The sequence below is a fragment of the Myodes glareolus genome, chromosome 9, assembly GCF_982192425.1.
Source record: "Myodes glareolus chromosome 9, mMyoGla1.1, whole genome shotgun sequence".
Classification (NCBI taxonomy): Eukaryota; Metazoa; Chordata; class Mammalia; order Rodentia; family Cricetidae; genus Myodes; species Myodes glareolus.
Window position 1 is genome coordinate 47429916 of NC_142034.1, and position 22065 is coordinate 47451980.

The following is a 22065-nucleotide window of genomic DNA, read 5'->3' on the forward strand; positions in this document are numbered from 1 at the left end:
TTTAGTCCCAACATTCAGGAGGCAAAGGCAGACAGATCTCTGTGAGTTCGAGCCCAGCCTGGTCTGCAGAGGGAGTTCCAGGATAACCAGGACTACACAGAGAAACCCTGTCTCAAAAAACAAAGACAAAATCCCTTACCTAGCCTAGACAGCCAGGAAATGTTAGTAGCACTATGCCTGTGCTTCTGTTTCGGCTGGCTGTTCTCTTGATGCCAGGGAGAAAGGCCTTCGCAAGATCAAATAGGTTTTCTCCATTTCTTACATTAAACTGTGCCACATATTAAATCACTTCATAATGAGAGCAAGACTCTTTTTTCAATTTTATATTACGTGCATTAGTGTTTTGCCATGGGTTTCAGGTCCCCTAAAGTTACAGACAGTTGCAAGCTGCCGTGTGGGTGCTGGAAATTGAACCCAGGTCCTGTGGAAGAGCAGTCAGTGCTCTTAACTGCTGAGCCATCTTTCCTGTCCCCGAGCCCAAGACTTTTTACTGGTCTGACTTTAGTTTATTATTGAGAATAATGTACCTTCCAATGTTCACATTTATTTCGGATCTGTTTTACTTGCTGTCCTTTGGGGCCTGTTATTTTTTTCTCCCTGGCAGAAACTCTTCTAGATTGTTCCTCTTCCAGCTGTAACTGTGTGCTGTGCAGTGATGAGCACGTGGATCCCCTTTGCTGCCTCCCTAGCTCAGAGCTGCTGTTGTGTCCCCCCCCCCCCCGCACCTTTTCCGGTTTCACCCTCGTTTTGCCGGCCCCATTCTCAAGCAGTTCCCACTTACATCAGTCATTGTTTGGAGCTTGAAGTTCCTTATTGTTATTATTATTAATTTTATTTATTTATATATTATGTGCATTGGTGCTTTCTCTACATCTATGTCTGTGTGAGGGTGTTGGATCCCCTGGAACTTACAGATGGTTATGAGCTGCCGTGAGGGTGCTGGGAATTGAACTTGGGTCCTCTGGAAGAGCAGACAGTGCTCTTAAGCACTGAGCCATCTCTCCAGCCCCGAGCTTGGAGTTCTTAAAGTAAACAAGACGGAGAAAAAAGAATCTTTTCTCTTAAGATGACAAGCCACTGTCAACTAAGATGGTTTGGGGATTAATCAGTCCTGGGAAGGAAAAACAGGATAAAAACTAAGGGGTGAGGTGGGTGGTGAACCCCGAGAAGACAGTAGAGGTGGACAGGCCGGAGCAGGAAACATGGACTGGAAACATTAATTCTTTTGCAGCCTTGGCAAGGACATCTTCAGTGGCATCCCAAAGCTAACTGTGAAAGAGATTAATGTACCAGTGACTACATGGGAAAGCTGGGATCGGAGGCACAGGCCTTCCCCACTCTCTATTGCCTGTGGTAATCCTAGTCTAATGGGCATTGATTGATCATCTGTGCACAGCAGAGGGTGATGGAGACCACACGTGGTGGCATGGGAACCCGGGAATGCTTTGCTCCCAGACTGGGACCAGGTGGGGGATGTTTTGTGACTTCTCCTCCCTGCCTCTGCAGCCGCAGCAGCAGGTTTCTTCCTCCTCTCTCTCCACCTCACAACAACTCCAAAGATCCAGGTTTGAGGGACCATGACAGGCCGTGCCATATCTCCTCTCCCGGGAATGTCCTGGCCTCTTCCACAGAGCGAGCTGCAATCCCTACCCTAGTTATTAAAGAGTTAATGCCAGCTGCTCCTCAGAGAGCCATTGCCTAGGCAACAGACTGTCCCAGGGGAGGGCCTCAGCTGGATGAGGACTGTGGGAGAGATGTTCGCCCGACTCCCCTCCCCCTCTGCCCAGTGCCCTGGGGCCAGACTGGTTGCTGGCTAGAGGGCATTTATCCATGCTGTGTTCTTACTCTGCCAGCAGGAAGGATACTGAATGCTGGTCTGACAGAAATTTGTTCAGGGTAAAGGTGAGGGAGGAATAGTAGATTGAGGGCATTGGGAGGTTCGGGCGAGCTTTCTTCTTATGTCCTCGAGAAGACTGGGTTATCTATTCATAGGTACACTTATTTATGTTTTGAGTTTTTGAGACAGGGTCTCATTGTGTAGCTCTGACTGTCCTAGAACTCTCTCTGTAGACCAGGCTGGCCTCGAACTCACAGAGATCCGCCTGCCTCTGCCTCCGAGTGCTGGGATTAAAGGGATGTGCTGCCGCACCCGGCTGACCATTCTTTAATAGTAGAGGGTCCACCATGCACAGGCTGGTTCCAGGGATAGACAGACCCTGCTGTCACTGAAATTGTTTTCCCAGCATAGCAGAAAAGGGACAACAAGCAAATTTTAAATGAATAAACACAAAATAATGCAGGAAGACCAAGGACTGTGTACCGGGTGGGGACAACAATGAGACTTTGGCTGTGAAGGGGGCACTTCTCTGAACTGAGCCTGGATACAAGCAAGAGTCAGTCCTGGGAGGATCTGCGTGGACATCGGTTCTGGGCAGAGGGAACTGCAGACACAAAGATTCTGGGGCAGAAGTAGCTTAGGGAGCTAATTAAAGTATCTGGAACAGAGGGGGTGAGGGATGCACTTGGGCCAGGTCCCACAGAACCTCAAGGCCAGGAGCTAGAATTCTCTTGTGAAACTGAGTATTGAGCATGGCATACAGCACTTTGAAGGAGTGGGATACAGTCTGTTTTAAGTGTCTTCGTGTTTTGCCCATATGTGTGTCTGTGTGCCCTGTGAGTGCAAATGCCGCACCAGCCAGCAGAGGGCAGAAGATCCTCTGGAGCTGGCGTTACAGTTGTGAGATGCCATACAGTCACTGGGACTTGAACCCTGGTCTTGTGGAAGTGCTCTTAACCACTGAGCCACCTCTCTAGCCCCTGCTGTGTATTTTTAAGGGATGGTTCTAGTTGCTGAAGGTCGAATAGACTGCAGAGAGACACAGAGAGCAAGCTGGGGGGCAAGCTTGGTGGTGATGGCTGCCATTGGAAGAATGATGGACTTAGGGGAGTAGGCATCATAGGATGGAGGCCTATATTGACAGAGCATCAGTGTCTTTGGTGTGTTCTAAATGGATGAGGAAAGATTAGAGGTTCTAAATGAGGGTTCCCTGATGGAGAGAAGAGTCCTAGCCTGCAGAAGGCCAGAGCGAAAGGCCACTTGGGCCACCCTATGTCTCAGAATTGCTAGTGTGCTGCTTCTGCACCAGCCCTGGACAGTGCTTAGAACTCCTGACTGGGTGTGGCCACCGGGGGAGGGGTGTTTCTCTCCCTCACAGCAGCAACAGAGGTGCCCAGAGCTGTAGGGCCAGCTTGGGTTGTGTTCCCAGCTTGTCTGCCATGGAGTGGTCTAGTAAAAATCACTTCACCGCTCTGGGACTTCATTTCTTTATCTGTAGATCAAGGTCACAGAGCAGCCACTGGCACCAAATGGATGTGAAGTGTGATTGGCTGGTACAGGAAGCCCTTCACAGGCTGGCCTGTCACTAGCACCTAGCAAAGACATGGGGACCTGTCACTGTTCTTGTGACTGGGCCGCCCCAGGTGCTCCCTGCTCAGACTGGACACTGGCCACAGAGCATAGACCTGACCTTCCTGGACCACAAGAGAGACACAGTGACACCACAGTCAGCCAGGGCTATGTCCCTTAACAAAAGATCTTTACTTCCCTATTGCTTGGAGAACTGGGAAATCTAAGGCAATTCAGCATCTTCTTGGCCTGCCAGTTGGTGGCTTCTCCCATGTCCTCATATGGCGCCAGGCAGGAGCCTGATGTCTCTTCCTCTACAGACATTAAGCATATCAGATATGGCCTCATACTTGGGGCCTTACTTAACCCTTAATTCTTTACTTTCAGAGTACCCCTTTTCCCAGTATAGTCACAATGGGAGTTGGGGGTTTAACGTTGGAATTTTGAGGAATCCAGTTCAGTCATTGTGCCCTATGTTTTCCTTATTAGAATTCATGCCAATTTTTTTTTTAAGATGGAGTTTCAATACGTAGCCCATGGTGGCCTCAAACTCAACCCTTCTGCCTCTGCCTTTGGAATGCTGGGGTTCTAGGCAGTACCGCCATACCTAGAAGAATCTGTTCTTTCTTGAACTTTGTATTGAAGCTGTCATCGTTAGTCAGTTGCTTTCCAAAGTTTAGGTAACTGAATTGAGAACTTGGTACCTTTGCAATTCTCAGGATTGGTGTTGGGCTGGCAGGGACCCTGTTAGGATGCTGATGCCTGTGAGCCATACAGCACCCAGGAACAGTCTGCGTGGTACTCGGGGTGAGGGGACTCTAGAAGGGGAATTCTTCTCTCAGGTCCTGACTGCCAAGGCGGAGGGGCAGTATTCTCTAGAGTGACAGACATGTCACCAACACCCCACTGCTATTGTGACCTAGAGTTCCCAGGACTTAGCAGCCGGGATTGTTGTCTGGAGGAGATTGTCTCCTAAGACCAAAAGGTGTGTGTGCTTGGGCAGGCTGAAGAGAAAGGATGCTGGGGAGATCCCTGGCATTGGAAGTGTCCAAGCCAGACTTCTTGGAGGAGGACAGATCCTCAGGTGCTCCTGGGGACACGGATGCCTCTCCAGCAAAATCTCTTGACAGTGTTCAGCAGTCACAAGCTAATGCACACACAGGTGGGAGGCACAGCAGCCCTAGGCTGTAGTCCTCTGTAATTGGCCTCTCTCTCTCTCTCTCTCTCTCTCTCTCTCTCTCTCTCTCTCTCTCTCTGTCACACACACACACACACACACACACACACACACACACACACCGAGGGGGGGATGCTGGCTGCCTGCCCTCATTTCCCCCACTGTTGTAGGAAGGGAGAGGGGTTGACTGGTTAATTAAAGAGGCCTGGTACTCCTAATTGCCTCTGATCTGAGTCAGCCAGCCTTCAGCCTAATTGAGAGACTGACTTTCTAGCCATAGGAGGCTGCACTTGTCTGCAGGATGACCATCTGAGGCCAGGACAGTTCTGTCACCAGTCTAAGGAAGCAGTCGGAGCTTTTCCTGGTCTCAGCCAAATGGATCTCACAGTGTGGGTCCAGGAGAATCAGCCTGACACAACCTAGATGCTGTGTGCTGGGTCGGGGCAGCAGTCTGAGGTTAGCCTGCATTTTTCTCCAGTCCCTGGGCAAAAGTTCCCGTGGGGGCATCGTGGCTCCAGCCCAGCATAGGGGAACACTGTAGGGCAGGGCATGGGCCACACCCAATCCCTCCTGCCACAGGCTCCAGACTATTTTGCTCTAAGGAGGCTCTGCGTCTTGCTGCAGAGACTGGCAGTAACCACCCAGGCTGGGTAGAGGCTGTGCCACTTCCCCTGAGCTGTAGACTCCCTTCTGCTCAGGATGAGGGACTTGTGGCTGCTGAGCAAGGGAGGAACAGATGGCACTTCCTGGTCACCTCCTGCCTGCCAGTAGCCTGGGCAGTCTAAGGAAGCAGAGTCCCTTCCTGCCCTCCCCATCACCTTTTCGTATCTGTCCCCAGCTTTCCTCTCTTAGATGCCCAGGTGGTAGTGCTTCCTGTAAAGTCTGCTGACTCTGAGCAGGGACTCGTGGGCTCCTGTCAAGATTTAGGAGTCCTCCCTAGTTAGTCCTTAGAGAGCACCTCCTAAAGGAGTCAAAGAATTCAGGTGCTGGCTGCTCAAAGTGCAGACTGAGGACCAGAGGCACAGACATCCCCCCTGCGTACCCCCCCCCCCCCGAGAGTGCAAACTCTCAGCCCCGCTGCGTCCCCTGAACCAGAATCCACATTTCACCAGATTTGTTAGGCATCTTTTCGATTGTCATCCATACCACCGCGTGTGCCTGTTGGAATTCCTCTCCCTTAGGAAGGGACCGACCTTCCGAGGTGTCTATCTGACCATACGTGGTTGATAGATTCACCTGTGATGGACACTCAGGGTGGGGGGGGTCCCACATTGTGAACAATGTGGTTGTGTATGCAACTGTACAGGTCTCTCTGAGATTCCACTCCCAAGCCCCTGGGAGTTCATACCCCACAGAGGCCTCGCTACATCCTACAGTACTTCACAGGGTTTTCTGAGAAGTCACCGTACTGCTCTGCACAGTGGCGGACTGAATGATTTGACCTCCCAGCACCCATGTGCAAGAGTTAGGAGGTGGCCAGAGAGTTAGGAGGTGGCCGGGGTTTTTTGTTTGTTTTGTTTTGTTTTAAGCAGGGAATTGGGAGTGTGCTGAAAGTTCCTAGTGGCTCCCATCCTGAACTACCTTTCCAAGCCTGGCGTTAAACACCTCGGCCCCTGGTGAGGAAGGAGAGAAACATGGCGGTGGCAGCCAGCCACCCTGAGTGATGGCATATTCATCCCAGTTGCCACTAGATTGGCCTCGCTGTATCCTTTCTCCTCCTCGGCCTAATTCAATGCGGAAGACGTGTGTTTGTGCCTTATTACAAAGATGGATTCTTTCATTCAGCCGCTGATGTTTCCTAAATTCCCGGAAAAAGTCACTTAATTCCTCCGCCCTGAGGGGATGCTCTGGCTGCTTGCCTGTCGCCAAGGCTGTTTGGCAGGAGTTGACTTGGCTCCTGTTGTCAGGATCCAAGGATTGGACCAGACACCAAGCTGCATCTTGGAACATCCACCTCGCCTGGGGTTGGCAAGCAGAACATCTCCATTAAGGGGCACTTGTCTTGCCCGGTGCCTGCAGCTAGGCTTTTCTTCCCCTAAATATAGGAACTGCCACTCAGTACGGTTCAGAGCTCATTCTGTCCACCCTGTCCTGCCGCCAGCACACCGCTGACCTTCTACTCAGGGTCATCTAGATAGAAGCAGGTGGGCTGTGGCCCACTGGGCCAGTTAATGCCCATAGCTCCATGAACGCCTGTGTGTCAGTTCTGCACTGTGCCCATCTGACTTCCAGGGGAGAAGTGGGGATGCCAGGCCTGCCCGACCCCCAGATCTCATATGGGTGAGGGAGAGCTGTAGAAGAGGAAGCAAAAGGAGGCCCCAGAATAGATAATGGGGAGAAGCTAAGCAGCCTCCACTGATGGGGAACAATGCTAGGCGGGATGAGAAAGGTGCCCAGCAGGGCCTGGCTAGAGCAGCCATGGCTCTGGAGAGGTGCAGGGATGGTGGGTACTTGATCTAGTTGGTGGTTTGGGTAACTGGAAGACTGAGCTGAGAAGGGAGAAAGGCAGACTGAGGTTGAAGGAGAGAGGATGACGGCAGGGGGAGGGGCAGACTGAGGCATCTGCCTCGATAGGGCCACCCAGGGAAGCCCAGCAGTTTTGAGGTTTTTGAGAGAGGCGAAGTCCACACAAACCTCTCTGGGATTTGGGGGGGATTGTGGTGCACTGGCAGAAACACCATATAGACACTCAGAAATAAGGAAGAACAATTATAAAACAAGTTCAAGTTATTGGGGGTTGGGGATGTGGCTCAGTTGCCAGAGTTCTTAACTAGTATGCCCAGCAGTACATAAAAGTTGGCATGGTGGCATACCCCCCCCCAAGGTCATCTTCAACCATACTGCAAGTTCAAGGCCAGTCTGGGCTACATAAGACCCTGTCTTTATTTAAAAGCTTCCGGTTATTGACAGCTGCCTCCATGCCAGGCCCCTTACCCACTCTATCACCAGAGCCAGCTTGGGAGGCAGGTGAAGAAAGGGATCCCGAGTGGAGGGTGAAGTTCTTCTCCAGGTAGGGTGTTAACAGTCTCAGCTAGCGGACTGTGTCTGAGCACAGGTAGGTTGTTAACAGCTTCACCTAGCAGACTGTGTCTGAGCACAGGTAGGGTGTTAATGGCCTCACCTAGCAGACTGTGTCTGAGCACAGGTAGGGTGTTAACAGCCTCACCTAGCGAACAGTGTCTGAGCGCAGGTAGGGTCTTTATGGCCTCACCTAGCAGAGTGTGACTGAGCACAGGTGTCTTCCGTGAAAAGGTCAAGGCAAGAGAAGTAAGTGAGGGCACGTGGCCTGCCAGTTGACATTTCCGTGACCTGATATCTCAAGGGATCCAGTGTCGCAGTGTCAGCTTCTCTACACAGTAAATGAGCTAGGACCAGTCACTGGGCACCTGTCATGTGAGGCTGTGTCACCCAGGTTGGAATGGGGCAAAATTGGGAAGGGACCACCCTGTGACCCCACAAAACTGTCCAGTGGGGCATGAGGAATAGAGGAACATAAACAGAGACCATGCACTGAGCCTTCTTCCCTGCCTAGCGCCTTCTCAGCACCTGGGAGCTGTCCTCAGCAACAAGCAGGCTGCCCATGGCTTGGCCACCAAGACCTAAGGGCAGACTCTTACCCTAGCCTGAGTTACCCCACCAATGCCTGTACTCGGGCTTCAACTCTGTTTCCAAAACCTGTGACCCCTGCCACCTCCCTGGCCATATGCCAGTTAGTCTGGAGTCCGCTGTGAACACTGCTGGACCTGGTCCTCCCCTACGCCAGGGACCAAGAACGGGTAATGCTACATCAGGGGTCCCTCTTGCTTTGGACGAGTCGTGAGCTAGAGTGGATTTGACAAGAAGTGAACAAATACAGAGAGAAGCCTGAGTGGGGAGAACCTTACCTGTGTGGGTTTATCAGAGCACAGCCAGGCCTACATTGCATATTGTCCTTGACCGCAGTGGCAGAACTGAGCAGTGACACAACCTGCTTCCTGGCCCTCCCTTACCTAGCCTAGAGCGCCCGATGGCTCCAGAGGGCAAGAAGGGGGCTTGGAGATGTGGCTCAGTGGGAGGGCTAGCCCAGCATGAGACCCTGACTTCACCATCAGTACTGCAGAAAACAAAAGAGATGTGGAGAGGGAGGAGACTTCTCCCCTGGTTATGTCATTGGTGGGGCCTCGGCAAGCGGTGCAGCTTAAAGACTCAGCGAGGTAGTGCTCGAGACTTGGGTTTTCCCGGATTTCCATATTACGCAGGGTATGGGACGCAGGACCTCAAGCTTGCTAGACAAACCCGCTGTCACTGAGCCCCCTCTTCCTGGATCTTACAAGATAGCCAGTCCTACTGCCTACTAGTTAGAGCACTGGGTTCAGTTGCCCATGTTCTCCTGTCTCCATTTTCTCACCTGGAAATTGGGGATAATTGAAGTTCCTGCCCTGGGCTGGGGTTGTGGGGGCTGAAATGAGCTAGGCATGTGATCTGCTCTTAGAGACGGTGTCTCATGCACAGCAGCCATGGCTGGAGAATGGTGAAGCATTTGTATAGACATAGGTAAAATATTAACCCAACTGAGACCCTGGGGGTTTTCTCTTCCAAATGGTTGGCCTGGAACTTACAGTGTGGCTGAGGACTGGAACTTACAGTGTGGCTGAGGACTGGAACTTACGGCGTGGCTGAGGACTGGAACTTACAGTGTGACTGAGGACTGGAACTTACAGCGTGGCTGAGGACTGGAACTTACGGCGTGGCTGAGGACTGGAACTTACAGTGTGACTGAGGACTGGAACTTACAGCGTGGCTGAGGACTGGAACTTACGGCGTGGCTGAGGACTGGAACTTACGGTGTGGCTGAGGACTGGAACTTACGGCGTGGCTGAGGACTGGAACTTACGGCGTGGCTGAGGACTGGAACTTACGGCGTGGCTGAGGACTGGAACTTACGGCGTGGCTGAGGACTGGAACTTACAGTGTGGCTGAGGATAGCTTTGAGTTTTTAATCTTCCCACCTCCACCTCCTGTGCCACGGAATTACAGGCCTCCGCCCACCTCTACTCCTGTGCCTGTTTTCTTGATGGGACTAAATAGATTCCTTATTCTGTGATTCCCTTTGTTTATATTTTTACTTTGTACCACATCAGAATCAACCCCCCACCCGACACACACACACAGGCAAAAAATAATCTAATTCTGTTTTTAGGAACTATGTAATAATTATAAGGGAATTTTACACCCTTCTCTGTAGCCACTCCTTCCCAGGCTGCTCACAGTCTGCTGGGACTGGAGTGAAATGAGTTAATGAATAAATACCCACCTTCTTTGCTGATTCTTCTTCTTCTTTTCTTCTTCTTCTTTTCTTCTTTTCTTCTTCTTCTTCTTCTTCTTCTTCTTCTTCTTCTTCTTCTTCTTCTTCTTCTTCTTCTCCTCCTCCTCCTCCTCCTCCTCCTCCTCCCCCCCTCTTCTCCTTCTTCGAGACAGGGTTTCTCTGTGTTGCTTTGGAGCCTGTCCTGAAACTAGCTCTTGTAGACCAGGCTGGCCTCAAATTCACAGAGATCTGCCTGCCTCTGCTCCCAAGTGCAGGGATTAAACGTGTGCGCCACCACTGCCCAGCTTGATGCCCTCCTTCTTAGATGGCAGACATTTCCCATCCTCTTCCCTTAGTGTGTCTCTCTCCTGGGACCCACAGGGCCGCAGCTTGCCTCCTGCCTTCTGCCAACCCATCTGTGTCTGAAATCCAGGTGACACAATTCAAGTTTATTTCCAGAAGGCTCCTTGGTCCTTCTGTGGGGTGGGTGGGAATCCCGTTGTCTAAGTCTATCTGCATCTACCCTCTTGCACCCACAACTACTAGGCTATATCTATTCACAGCTCTGTCCTTTCTATGTGACCTTTGATGAAAAGCCACCCCCCCCCCACACACACACACATCATCCCTCCATTCCACTCTAGGACCTCTGTGACAGGAAAGGACCAGACCAGACAGTATCCTGGACTCCTTAGCAGATCCATCCTGTGAGCTCAGGCCCACCCACTTACCATCCGCAGATGGGGACCCGTGTGTGACAGGTGCACCTGGGAGCTGAGGCACACTCCCCACACCTCTGCGGTCACCTGAGTGTTCTTCAGGGGCATTAAAGCCACTCGAGTTCATTTCCTAGCCTTTGGGCTGGGGTTTTGACTCATGTCCTTGGGTCAGGAGGAAGTCCATATAGGTCGGTCTGGGCTGAAGTCCTGAGTCCCCCACAATCCACAACTGTCATGCAACGGGCAAAAGGCAGTGTTTAGAATGGAGATACTTAGCTTAGCTTGCGATAAAGGAAGAGAGTAGAAGGCATGCAGGAGACCTCTGAAAGAGGGAGACACGTGTGCCACCCTGTAAATGGGGTTCCCCAATGCCAGAGGCAACCACAACACCCCTGGCGGATTACAGAGGGAGTGGCACCCAACATTGACTCCCTGAGGCAGTGTCTCTCCCAAAGCAGACCTGAGGCCTTGCCCTGGCTTGTCACGGTGATCTGGAGATGTCTGGACAACAGATAGACCTTGCAGAGGTCTGGGTTGAGTCATTCTGAGACTTAGGCCCTCACCAAGTGGATAAGAGATCCTATAGCCCAAGGTGGGAAGCAGAACCTGCCTGGCTCTGTGGGTCTCTCTGCTGGGTCACAGTAACACCCCGCCGCGCCCACCACCCAGTGGCCTCTGCTGCCGCAGACGCAGCCCCTTGCTCCAGGTCTGGTGGATAGAGTCACATAAGGGCTTCAGCAGCAGGAAGAGCCACTGGCCCATCTATTTAGCAGCTCTTAGCGAGGTAACTCTGTGCATTCGCTTGTCCTCTGTTGTGGTAAATAGCAGATAATGACGTTCCCAGTCCACAATGTGGTTCAGTGCCAGACACTGCCCCTCTCCAATTGCCTTGCCAGCTGCCACCCTTCAGCAGCCTGCAGTTCTTCCTTGCTCTCCCATCGCCCCTTAATTCTGGAGACTTCTCCCTACGGCTGTCAGCTTCTCACTGACCATGGCTCAGGGATGTTTAGCCACTCCTTCTGCACCCCGGGGGTACCAGAGTAGCTCTGAGGATGGGGAGCCGAGAGTGGGGAAAGAACTGGTTCTCATCCTCTAGGCTCCCTGTACCCCCGTCCTCAAAATCAGACAAGATCGGGTACATTCAGAATAGTATAGCTGGAGACCCCAGCCTCAAAATTAAAAAATCAAGGTCTGGGAACACAGCTCAACGGTAGATGGCTTTCCTCGCATGAGAGAGGCCCTCGGTTCCATCTCTGGCCCCACCTAAAAATAAGACAAAGAATGAGGGCTTTATAAGACATTTTGGGGGTTCTCTAGCCCCTTTCCTTCAAAACTTTTTCCTCCCTTTTATCCACCTCTGATGAGAGGGGCATTTCTTCCCAGGGATGTAGGTGGAGAATCTGAGGCTGAGTGGAGTGAGAAGCTGGACTTTCCCTTCTGAGAAACCACATTCAAATGCGAATAGGAGTATAGTTGGTCCTATAGAGCCCGGACCCAAGCACCTGGGTCCAGGGAAGGGCCGTGCTGCTGCGGTAGGGTGCCCTTCCAGGCTGCCATCACGGGAAGGGGCTGTGCTGCTGTGGTAGGGTGCCCTTTCAGGCTGCAATCACCGGTTCTACTTAACCTCCCCGCTGGCTCTCTCCTCCTGCCCTCTTACATCTTCCTCTCCCCACCTCCCTGAAGTGTTCGGTGGCTCCCTACAGTTTATGGGATAAAGTCCAAATGCCTCCACATGGTGTCATGGCCTCCAGTTCCTTCCCTGGCGGCGGCATGTTGGTAATTGGCACTAATTCCACCCAGGGGGCCTGTCTCCACCTGACCCTGATTGTCATTGCTTTCTGTGGAACTCCAGGCCTGCCACCTCCGGGGCCCCTAATTAGCCATTAGTGCCGTTGCCCCAAGATTGTTAGAAGCTCTGGGTGTTTTTCTAGTCTGCTGAATTTTTCACAGGAAAACAAACAGTTCCCAAAAAGGTACCCACTGGTCGCATCTGCAGAGCTGGAAAGAGCTAGAGGGGGAGGATTAGTGTAATCTCTGGAGACCAGAGGGGCCCTTGCTGTTCCTCTAGGGCAAGGTGGAGCTGACAAAGAAGAGCTGCCATGCTGGGGGCCTGGGGACTGGGGACCGCAGACAACCGACTGACTTTGGCCAGGGGTCTATGCTGTCTTTGTTTTGGGGGGTGCTATGAATTGGTCATTTTGGCCCACAACCACGCTCCTCACTCTGCCCTCTGTGGTCCAGCCTCTTGGGTCCAGCAGGCCTAGGGCTGCCTGATTGTGCTCTGGCTTCCACCTGCCTCCCCAGGCCCTGGACCCAGCAGTAGTGGCCCTTCCCTTTTTACATTGTCCATCCTATCAGCTGCATCCTTGTTTCCTCGAGTCTGGGGCACACACACACGCACACACACACACACACACACACACACACACACACACCTACACACCTGCCGGCTCAAGTCCCCTTCCTGACCAGCTGTTGCTGGTGCCTAGTGGGCCTCTGGAAGCGAGGCTAAGCTGTGCCTTCTCCCATCCCACCTGCCATCAACCTTTCTGCCACCTCTTCCTGGTCCCCAGAGTGACGTTTCCCTACAGTCTGCCTGCAGCTGCCTCTTACAGTTTCCTTTCCCTCACAGAAGCATTTGCTGAGCACCTAATGTCCAGGCTGGGCCCTGGAAATAAGGCAGGGAATGCTTGGCCCCTCAACACAGTCTGTTCTGGGGACATTGTATCAACCATGCAATGCATGCCCCGGTATTAGAAGGATGCCGAGTCCAAGGTTTCCCCACCTGCCAGAGTTCTGATACTCTGTAGTGCCAAGCGTCATCCCTTGCTCCAGTGTCTGCAGCCCTGACTCCCCTCCCAGACCTTTTCTATATAGTTCCCTTCCAAGGAGTTCTAGGGACAAAAACCGAAATGCCAAAACTGTCCTCTAGCTCCTTCTCCCTCCACCCGCCCCATCCTGTTGGCCAGGTCTCTGAATAAGCCTTGTTTGTCTTCCTGCCTTCCAAACCTATGGAAGTCCAGGAGTTATACAAGTATCTGGGAATGTTCTGGAAGAACTACATTCATCACTATACCATCAACATACCCTGGAAATGTTCTGAAGAAAGAACTTCTACTAAGGATACAGAGGGCAGATTAGCTGGACGAATGAGTGAGTCTCTGAAATCTCATCTCTCCTTAAATGTTCCACAGCCCACCGCAGGCCCAGGCATAGAGGGAATTCCACCCTGTAGAACCTCCCCTCCCCTGCCAGACAACCCTATTCCATGCTCCTGCTGAACACTGGAAATTAAATATGAAAACTATGGGCTAGAAACATGGCTCAGGGCTAGAGTCCTTGCCTAGCGGGTGCAAGGCCTTGATTCGATTCCCTAGAACTCACAGGGGGAGCTGATCACAGAAGAGACACCAGTGTGACATGGTCAATACTGCCCTGGAGGTGGCCTCACACCTGAAAATGGACCAGGGAAGACACTAGTGCCCCTTGGGGAAAACCAAGGAAGGGGCCACCAAGGAGGAGACTTGTGGGTGTGTTTTAAGGATACGAAGATATTTGCGAGGTATGAGGCTCAGCCTGAACATAAACCTTGGAAACAGTAGAGTAGCCACGGGTAGACCGCAAAACATGAGGCTGGTGTGAGGAACTTGGTGAGCTGAGAGAAGAACCAAACAGGGAGACTCTGTCTGTCCTTCCCTCACCCATGCCCCAGCTGCGTAGACCTCTTCATGTCCTTAAGTCTGCTGTCGCTGTGTGTCTTTCCTGCTTCATCCACAGCCTCAGTGTCATTGTCCCTGATCTTGGCTGACATTGTCATCAAGTTCTGGGCATGAGGTGGTGAGAACCAGCGGAGGTTCCTTCTCCACCCTCCCATGAAGACCGTGATTCTTCCATGAGCAAGGCTGGACGTCTCTGTTGGGGAAAAAGGAGATTCCCCAGATGTGTGGGGATCAACTGGACAGCAGATTTTCTAGTTGGAAGGTCTCCGGTCAGGTCCCGCAGTTCAGGGCTGGGTTCTACAAGGCTACACCCCACCTCAGATAGCTGCTGGTCAGAAGTCTCGCCTCTGGAGCGCTAGGCCAGCAACCGCATTCGTCTCTTGGACTGATGCTGAGACAGCTCAGAGTTCAGGGAGATGTACTCCCTGGTTTGTTAGGAAGGACATTACAAAGCATTCAGATGAAAAGGTTTCGGGGAAGGGTACAAAGCCTCTTTGTAGGAACTTCAGATGTTCCACTGTCCAGAAACCTAGAACCCCACCCTTCTGGTTTCTATGGAGGCTGACATTGACTGAATACATTGTTGGTCTTGACACCTGATTCGATTTTCACTCTTTCCTCTGAGGCTGAGTGAGGGTTGGGGAACACAGTCCCAACCCTCTAACCATTCCCTGTCTTTTTGGTGACCAGCCCATTTCTGAGCTATCTTAGAAGTCGCCAGCCGCCTCTTTAGCATATGAAAAGATTGTTTTTCCTTTCATTTCCTTTTTTCTTAGTACATAGCCCAGACTGTGCTCTGGCTTCCAACCTCCCCAGTGCTGGGATTATGCGTTGGCGTGCCACCAGGCCCAATTTCAAAAGCTGCTCTTGGGCTACTGTGGTGGCACAGTGGGTAAAAGCCTTTGCCGTACATGCCTGAAAACCTGAGTTTAGCTCCCCAGAACCCACGCTGAAAACCAGAAACAGTAATCCCAGGCACCTACCGTGAGTTAGGAGGTGCCTCTTGGCAAGAGATTGCCAGAGGGAGGCCTGAGTCACCAGGACCTGAGGCCGGATTAGCCTTGGGTAGGGATCACTTTCCTTTTGTGGGCAATGTCTACCTGGGAAGTTTATCTTCAGCTTGTGTTCAACTTATCCACTGTGTTCCCTGGCCCTCTAAGAACCAGTGACACCCAGCTCTGCGCCCAGAAGCATCTTGTTTAATGCAGTAGAGCGCAGGTGAGAGGCAAGATTGATTACCCTTCCCTTCCTAACCCGCGTGACCCTGACAAATATCCCAGCACCTGGACATCAACGTTGAGCTGGGTGTAACACAAAGCACAGTTTTTGGAAGTGCTCACCCCACCCTCACCCCACCCCCCTCTGCACACACTTCTCCCAGCGCTGGATCGAATCAGGGCTTTGCACATGTTACTCTGTCACTGAGTGGCACCCCCAACCCAAGCTCTTACTTTGGTATTACCCACCAAGGTCTCAGGGTCCCCAATTTAGTTCTGCCCTCTCCTCCATGTGTGAACTTGGCTGAGCAGCCCAGCATCTGGGGACTTCAGCTCCTCATCCGTGATATTCAGATCATGAAAGCCTCCCTGGCAGGGTTGTTGTGAAAGTCACTAAGATTAAATTTGATAATGATGATGTATGCTGAGTACAGCACGTGGCACCAGGCATGGAATACGTGCTCAATCAGTGGTGGCTATTATCATTGTTAGGAGTTGTAACTCTAAGTAACCACACGGCAGGATGTGAGCCCATTCCCTCTATCACCTGGGCCTTCCCGACCCTCATTGCCTCCAGGCCAGAAAGTGATTTGAATTACATAGGTGAAATGGGGCTGGAGAGTGACTTGCCACTGCTGGTCCCCAAGGTGACGGGCCTAAGCCTTAGTCTTTGGGGATTCAGTCAGGTTATCTGTGACGTAGTCTAAGTGCCTAGGCTGGCAAGTCGGGTGTAGAAGTAAGAAGTGGCTTCCAGGAAGGCTTTACCTTAGCCAGGCTGGTTGGTTTTGGCACAGGGAGGAGTCCTGCGCTATACATCAGGCCCAAGGGAGTCTGGGAAGCTTGTTTTCAGGAACCCAGGATGGCATGGTCCTGTGCACATGTGTGGTTTCCAGTGCTTGCTCACCCCTGGGGAGAGTCAGTGTTATCACATGCCTCCCCCCCCCCCCACGCTTTATGCACATGGTGAGACTCAGGCATCTCCCTTTGATGTTTGAAGCACAGAGTTCCCCCATCACTACCAATTCCTCACAGGAACTGAGTTCTTATTGTTTCTGGGAGGCTCTGGAGCAGTACTGTTTAACTGTTCAAACCCCAAGTAGGGTCCTTGTCAGTAAATATAGGACCCTTCCTTATTCTTTCTCTATGCTATTAAAATGGTATCAAACCTGCTCCACACAGCACACACCTATTCCCTGCCCCCACACTGCACACCTGTTCCCTGCCCCCTCACTGCACATCCTTGTTCCCTGCCTCCTCACTGCACACCTGTTCCCTGCCTCCTCACTGCACACCTGTTCCCTGCCCCCTCACTGCACACCTGTTCCCTGCTCCCTCACTGCACACACCTATTCCCTGCCCCCACACTGCACACCTGTTCCCTGCCTCCTCACTGCACCATCTTTCCTGCCTCCTCACTGCACACCTGTTCCCTGCTCCCTCACTGCACACCTGTTCCCTACCCCCTCACTGCACACCCCTCTTCCCTGCCCCCTCACCGCACACCCCTGTTCCCTGCCTCCTCACTGCACCATCTTCCCTGCCTCCTCACTGCACACCTGTTCCCTGTCCCCTCACTGCACACCTGTTCCCTGCCCCCTCACTGCACACCCCTCTTCCCTGCCCCCTCACTGCACACCCGTTCCCTGCCCCCACACTGCACACCCTCTTTCCTGCCCCCACACTGCACACCCGTTCCCTGCCCCCTCACTGCACACCCTCTTTCCTGCCCCCACACTGCACACCCGTTCCCTGCCCCCACACTGCACACCCATTCCCTGCCCCCACACTGCACACCCGTTCCCTGCCCCCACACTGCACACCTCTTCCCCTGCCCCCACACTGCACACCCGTTCCCTGCCCCCACACTGCACACCTCTTCCCTGCCCCCACACCGCACACCCCCTGATTCTCTCTGACTCACCAGGAAGAAGACAGAAACCCCAAATTCAATCTTTCAGTCTGAAATGGGATGAAGAGGTTTACTGGATCCAGAAAGAGTTAAAAAGGGGGTGGGGGTGCTGAGCACTGTCCAGTACCCACTCTGCCCACATCAGTCAGGGCCTCAGGTTGTTAAAGAATCTCAATGTCGTGGTCAGATGCTCAACACAGAGCCACAAAGGCACAGAAACAACCAAAGCTAAATCTAGCCACGGTTTCTTTTTATGACTGTGTGAATGATAACCGAGAGCTGGTACTGTTGCCTTTTTTAACCCTCCCCTCTGCTGTGGACACCGTGGTGACTGTGAGTGGCAGGTAGAGGGAGGCCGGCTTTGGAAGCCTAGCCCTAAAGTCAGCAGGACGGTGTCTGTTCATCAGGAGAGGTGGGGACGGGGAGCTGGGGGTTGCACATGGTCCCTACAGATGGAGGGGAGCCTGTCTGGCTGGTTCTCCTGGCTGAGAGGGTTTGCAACCACAGGGTCCCCAGTGGGGCATCAGGGTAGGAAGCCCTACTGCAGGGCTGCTTCAACTGCCCCCTGGCTTCTGTCTTCGTCCAGGCAGTGATGGCTGTGTCCCTTTGGGTCTTGTTTGTGATAGTATTTGAAGATGGTCAGGATAAAGTCTGGAATCTTTAGCCCTGTCCACAGCCTGAGCTGTGTCTTGGTGAGTGGAGAAGGGCAAGGCTGGGCCCTCTGCCAGGTGAGGCTCGACCTTGTTTGTGTCTCTGGAAGAGGTGTGGGGTTCGGGGAGCCAGCCCTGCCTTAATACTAGGTGGAGAAGGCAAAGCTGGGTCCTGTAGTAGGAAAAGTGCCCTGTCCAAAAAGGCCTGTCAGCCGCAACTAACTTGTGTCTCAGACAGAACAAGGTTCACATTCTCGCTCCCCACGGCTCAGTTATTGAGATTATCCTTTGTGCATAAGACAGGACCCCAAATCCCTGCTTCACAGAGACGCTATGAAAGTTAAATGAGTCTACATAAAGCAGCGCCCTCAGTGCCTGGTGCAGTATAAGCGCCACATGAAGTGTTTAAATATTTATAACACGTACATCAATATCTGAACTGCATGTGTTAAGCTGCTTTGGCAGTGGAACCTGGGGTCTTAGCACTGAATCTATGGCAACAAGGCAGTTCTCGGCTCCTCTGCCTAACAAGATTGGTGGTGCAGGGCAGGCCCCGCTGGTAACAACATGAGGGTCGAGCAAGGCTAGGCCTGCAATCAGTGGGGTTGGGGACCCAGTGATACCACCTGGCCTGGTTTTTCATTTGACCCAGTTGACCAGTAAGCCAGTCTCCTGCTGCTGTGTGCCGTCAGCTTCACCCTGGCCTGCAGAAATCCAGATCTGATGACATAAAGGGCAAGTTTTTCCCAAAGTGTTCAACATAGACTTTGTTTTTTTGAGACTTCTCTGTGTAGCCCTGGCTGTCCTGGAACTCACTCTGTAGACCAGGCTAGCCTTGAATTCGGAGATCCACCTGCTTCTATCTCTCAGGTGCTGAGATTAAAGGTGTGCGCCACCCCTGCTGGACTAGCATAGACTTTTAAGGAACTCTGGGGTTAGTGATGGCACTCGGTGACAGAGTACTTACTGCTATGGCATTCATGAGGTCCTGGGCTCCATCCACAGCCCAGAAGGAAGGGAGAGAGGAAGGAGGGAAGAACAGAAAGGAATTCTATCTTGGTGCTGGGGATTGAACTCGAGGCATCACACATTCTAGGCAGGTGTTCTGCCACTTAGCTGTAGCCCAAGCCCTATTGTTTATGTATTTAAAAATAGATTCTGAGGGCCAGTAAATGGCTCAGTAAATAAAGGCACTTGCCACCATGCCTGATGACCCAAGTTTGAGTCATAGCCCCCAAAATGGTAGGAGGAAAGTAGTGACTCCCACACGTTGACTTCTGGCCTTCTCACGTGTGCTGCGTGGCTCACATGCATGCGCACTCACGCGGGCGGTTTACGTTTTGACTGATACCTTCCCAGCAGTCTCCTGTGTGTAGATAGACTTCTGGATGCATTACACACACATACATAGTCATACGGCAGCGTGCCTACACCAGACGATGCCGTATGCTTACGAGCTATTTTTAACTTATTGTGCGAATCCCCCGTTTCATTACCTATGCAGCGTTGTCGGTATTTTTGTCACCGTGTTCTGTTTACATCGTCATCGTTTCGTTGCCAGGCACGGCTTCCCCAAGCACAATGTGATTTAGCTCGTCTCTTGTGGCCTTGCTTTCAAGCGTCAGGCACAGCGTGCGGGGTAAGTGGCACACTCGGAGGCCCGTACTTCATGTGACCTGCCCACCTGCTGAGACCGCATGGTGCGGCCACTGCTTCTCCCTGCTTCCTTGGACTGTATGGACAGCGTCACCTGCAGTGTGTCGCCCCCGCAGCGTGTCACCAGCTGCGTAGCGCCTACGTAGAAACAGTCTCATTCATCAGCTTCAGTGCACTGGATCTTTTGAGAAACAATTGACCTACTTTTGTAGCACTATGTGTATCGGGGGGGGGGGTGCTCATATATGTGGGGGTGTGCTTGTACCACAGCATGTGTGTGGAGATCAGATTCTCCCTTTCCACTGTGTGGGTTCTGGGAGTACAGAATCAGGTCATCAGGTTTAGTAGCAAGTGTCTTTACCTACCCAGCCACTGTAGCACCAGGATCCAAGGAGATTTTCCTTATTTATAGACCCCTCCATTTGAAAGGGTACCGCCGTGTCGTTTTGTTCTCAGAGTGTCTAAAACAGCACCTTTATATGCAATATATATCGTATACTGAGGCATCAAGTACTTTTCAATGAACTGTTCTAAATGGCTGTCCCTGTAGTCCCAGCTGCTCGTGAGGCCAACATAGGAGGGATTTGGATATACCTGTGGCAACCAAGCAAGACCTCATGTCTAAAAAATAAGACAAATACGCACTTGCTAGCTGCCATTACCATCATTTCGGCAGCAGGGTTTAGGTTGCTCAGACCTCCTGGTGTGTGTAGTCTCGTGGGTGACCTCAGGTCTTGAGCTGATGAAGTGCGATGAGCATGAGTGTCTGTAGTGACAGTCCTTAGAACACCCAGGCCCTTCCCGGTGCATGTGGCCATTTGCCCCATTCTAAATGGCTCCAGACAGCTGTCCCGAAGAAGGAGGGCCTGCCCTTGGGGCAGTTTCTTTCCTTCCAGTCCGCTCTAGCTCCTCACTCCAGGCAGCTGGCGGAGCACCCTGCGTAGTATAGTGGGGTTGGCGTGTCAGGACGCCAGCGAGAACCCACAGGGACCTAGGCAAAGGCCCCTGGACTTTGGTCTTCCCGTCTTTGAGAGCCTTTTAAATTTTGTTTTTTTGAGAAAGGGTCTCATGTAGCCTGCGTTGTCTTAGCATGTAGTTGAGGATGGCCCTGGACTCCCAGTCCTCCTGCCTCTACCTCCCAAGGGCTGGAGCTACAGGAATGTTCCACCACCCCTGGTTTGTGCAGTGCTGGGGATGGAATTCAAGGCTCCTGGGGAATGGACAAGCACCCTGCCAATTGGGCTCCATATCTGTCCCTTGAAGGCCTTTTGTCAGGCTCTCTGGCTCTGGAATGTGGTCTGGGAAGGGGACATGTGGCACTGGTTTCCTGGACATAACTGAAGGAAGCATTAAGAGAACGTTTTGGGGCTGGGAGAGACAGCTCAGAGGTTAAGAGCACTGGCTGCTCTTCCAGAGGACCTCAGTTCAATTCCCAGCAACCACATGGTGGCTCACAATCATTCATAATGAGATCTGGTGCCATCTTCTGGCCTGCAGGCATACATGCCAGAACACTGTACACATAATAAATAAATAAATCTAGAGAGAGAGAGAAAGAGAGAGAGAGAGAGAGAGAGAGAGAGAGAGAACGTTTTGGCGGGACGCTGGATCCAGCCTCAGAACAGATTATTATGCACATAGGCAGCCTACAGAATGCTCTATGACACTTCTTCTGAGGCCTGCCCTGCCGGATTCATGTTTCTCCCTTAAGAACAAACCCCTCCTCAGAGCCCACGGTGCCACCTCCTCTGGGGACCCCACACTATCTGTGCCTTTCCCAGGGTCCCACTCATCAGCACCATTTGGCAGGAACCTCGTGTGTGGACCTGGCTCATGGTGCCAAATGTGTGTTTCTGTGTCTTGTCTCCCAGAGCTTCGGCATACTCCAAGGGAGACCACACCTCACCTTGTCGGTTGCAGTACTAAAGGGAGCTCCCGTGTGTTCCCTTGAGGATTCTGTAGATAGTTGTGGTGGCATTGGGAACCATAAAGCAGGCAGCAGAGGACAAACAACCCTGACAGAGGGGAGGAAGAGGCAAGGGCCTACATGGGGTTTCTACTGGGTAGAAACAGAGCAGCCTGCCTTGAAGAAGTGCTGCTTCTGCTCAAGGCTAACGGACATGCCAGTCAGTGAGGAAAACCATGTGGTCACATGCATCCCAGCCAAGGCCACAGCACCTAGGAAGAGCCTGGGGCAGAGACAGAGCAAGGACTAGGCACTGAAGGAAAGCCAATGTGGCCCAAGTGCAGAGTGGAGAGAACAAGGCTGTGAACAGGAGGCAGGTAAGAAGAGAGGCCAGCGAGGGAGAGGGACAGGAGGCAGGATGA

General features: G+C 52.3%; 1 protein-coding gene across 6 annotated transcripts in view; it reads left to right on the forward strand.

The window, feature by feature from the left end:
* Rph3al (rabphilin 3A like (without C2 domains)) overlaps nt 1-22065 on the forward strand; it is a 146094-nt gene that overhangs the window by 67817 nt on the left and 56212 nt on the right. The window lies entirely within an intron of this gene.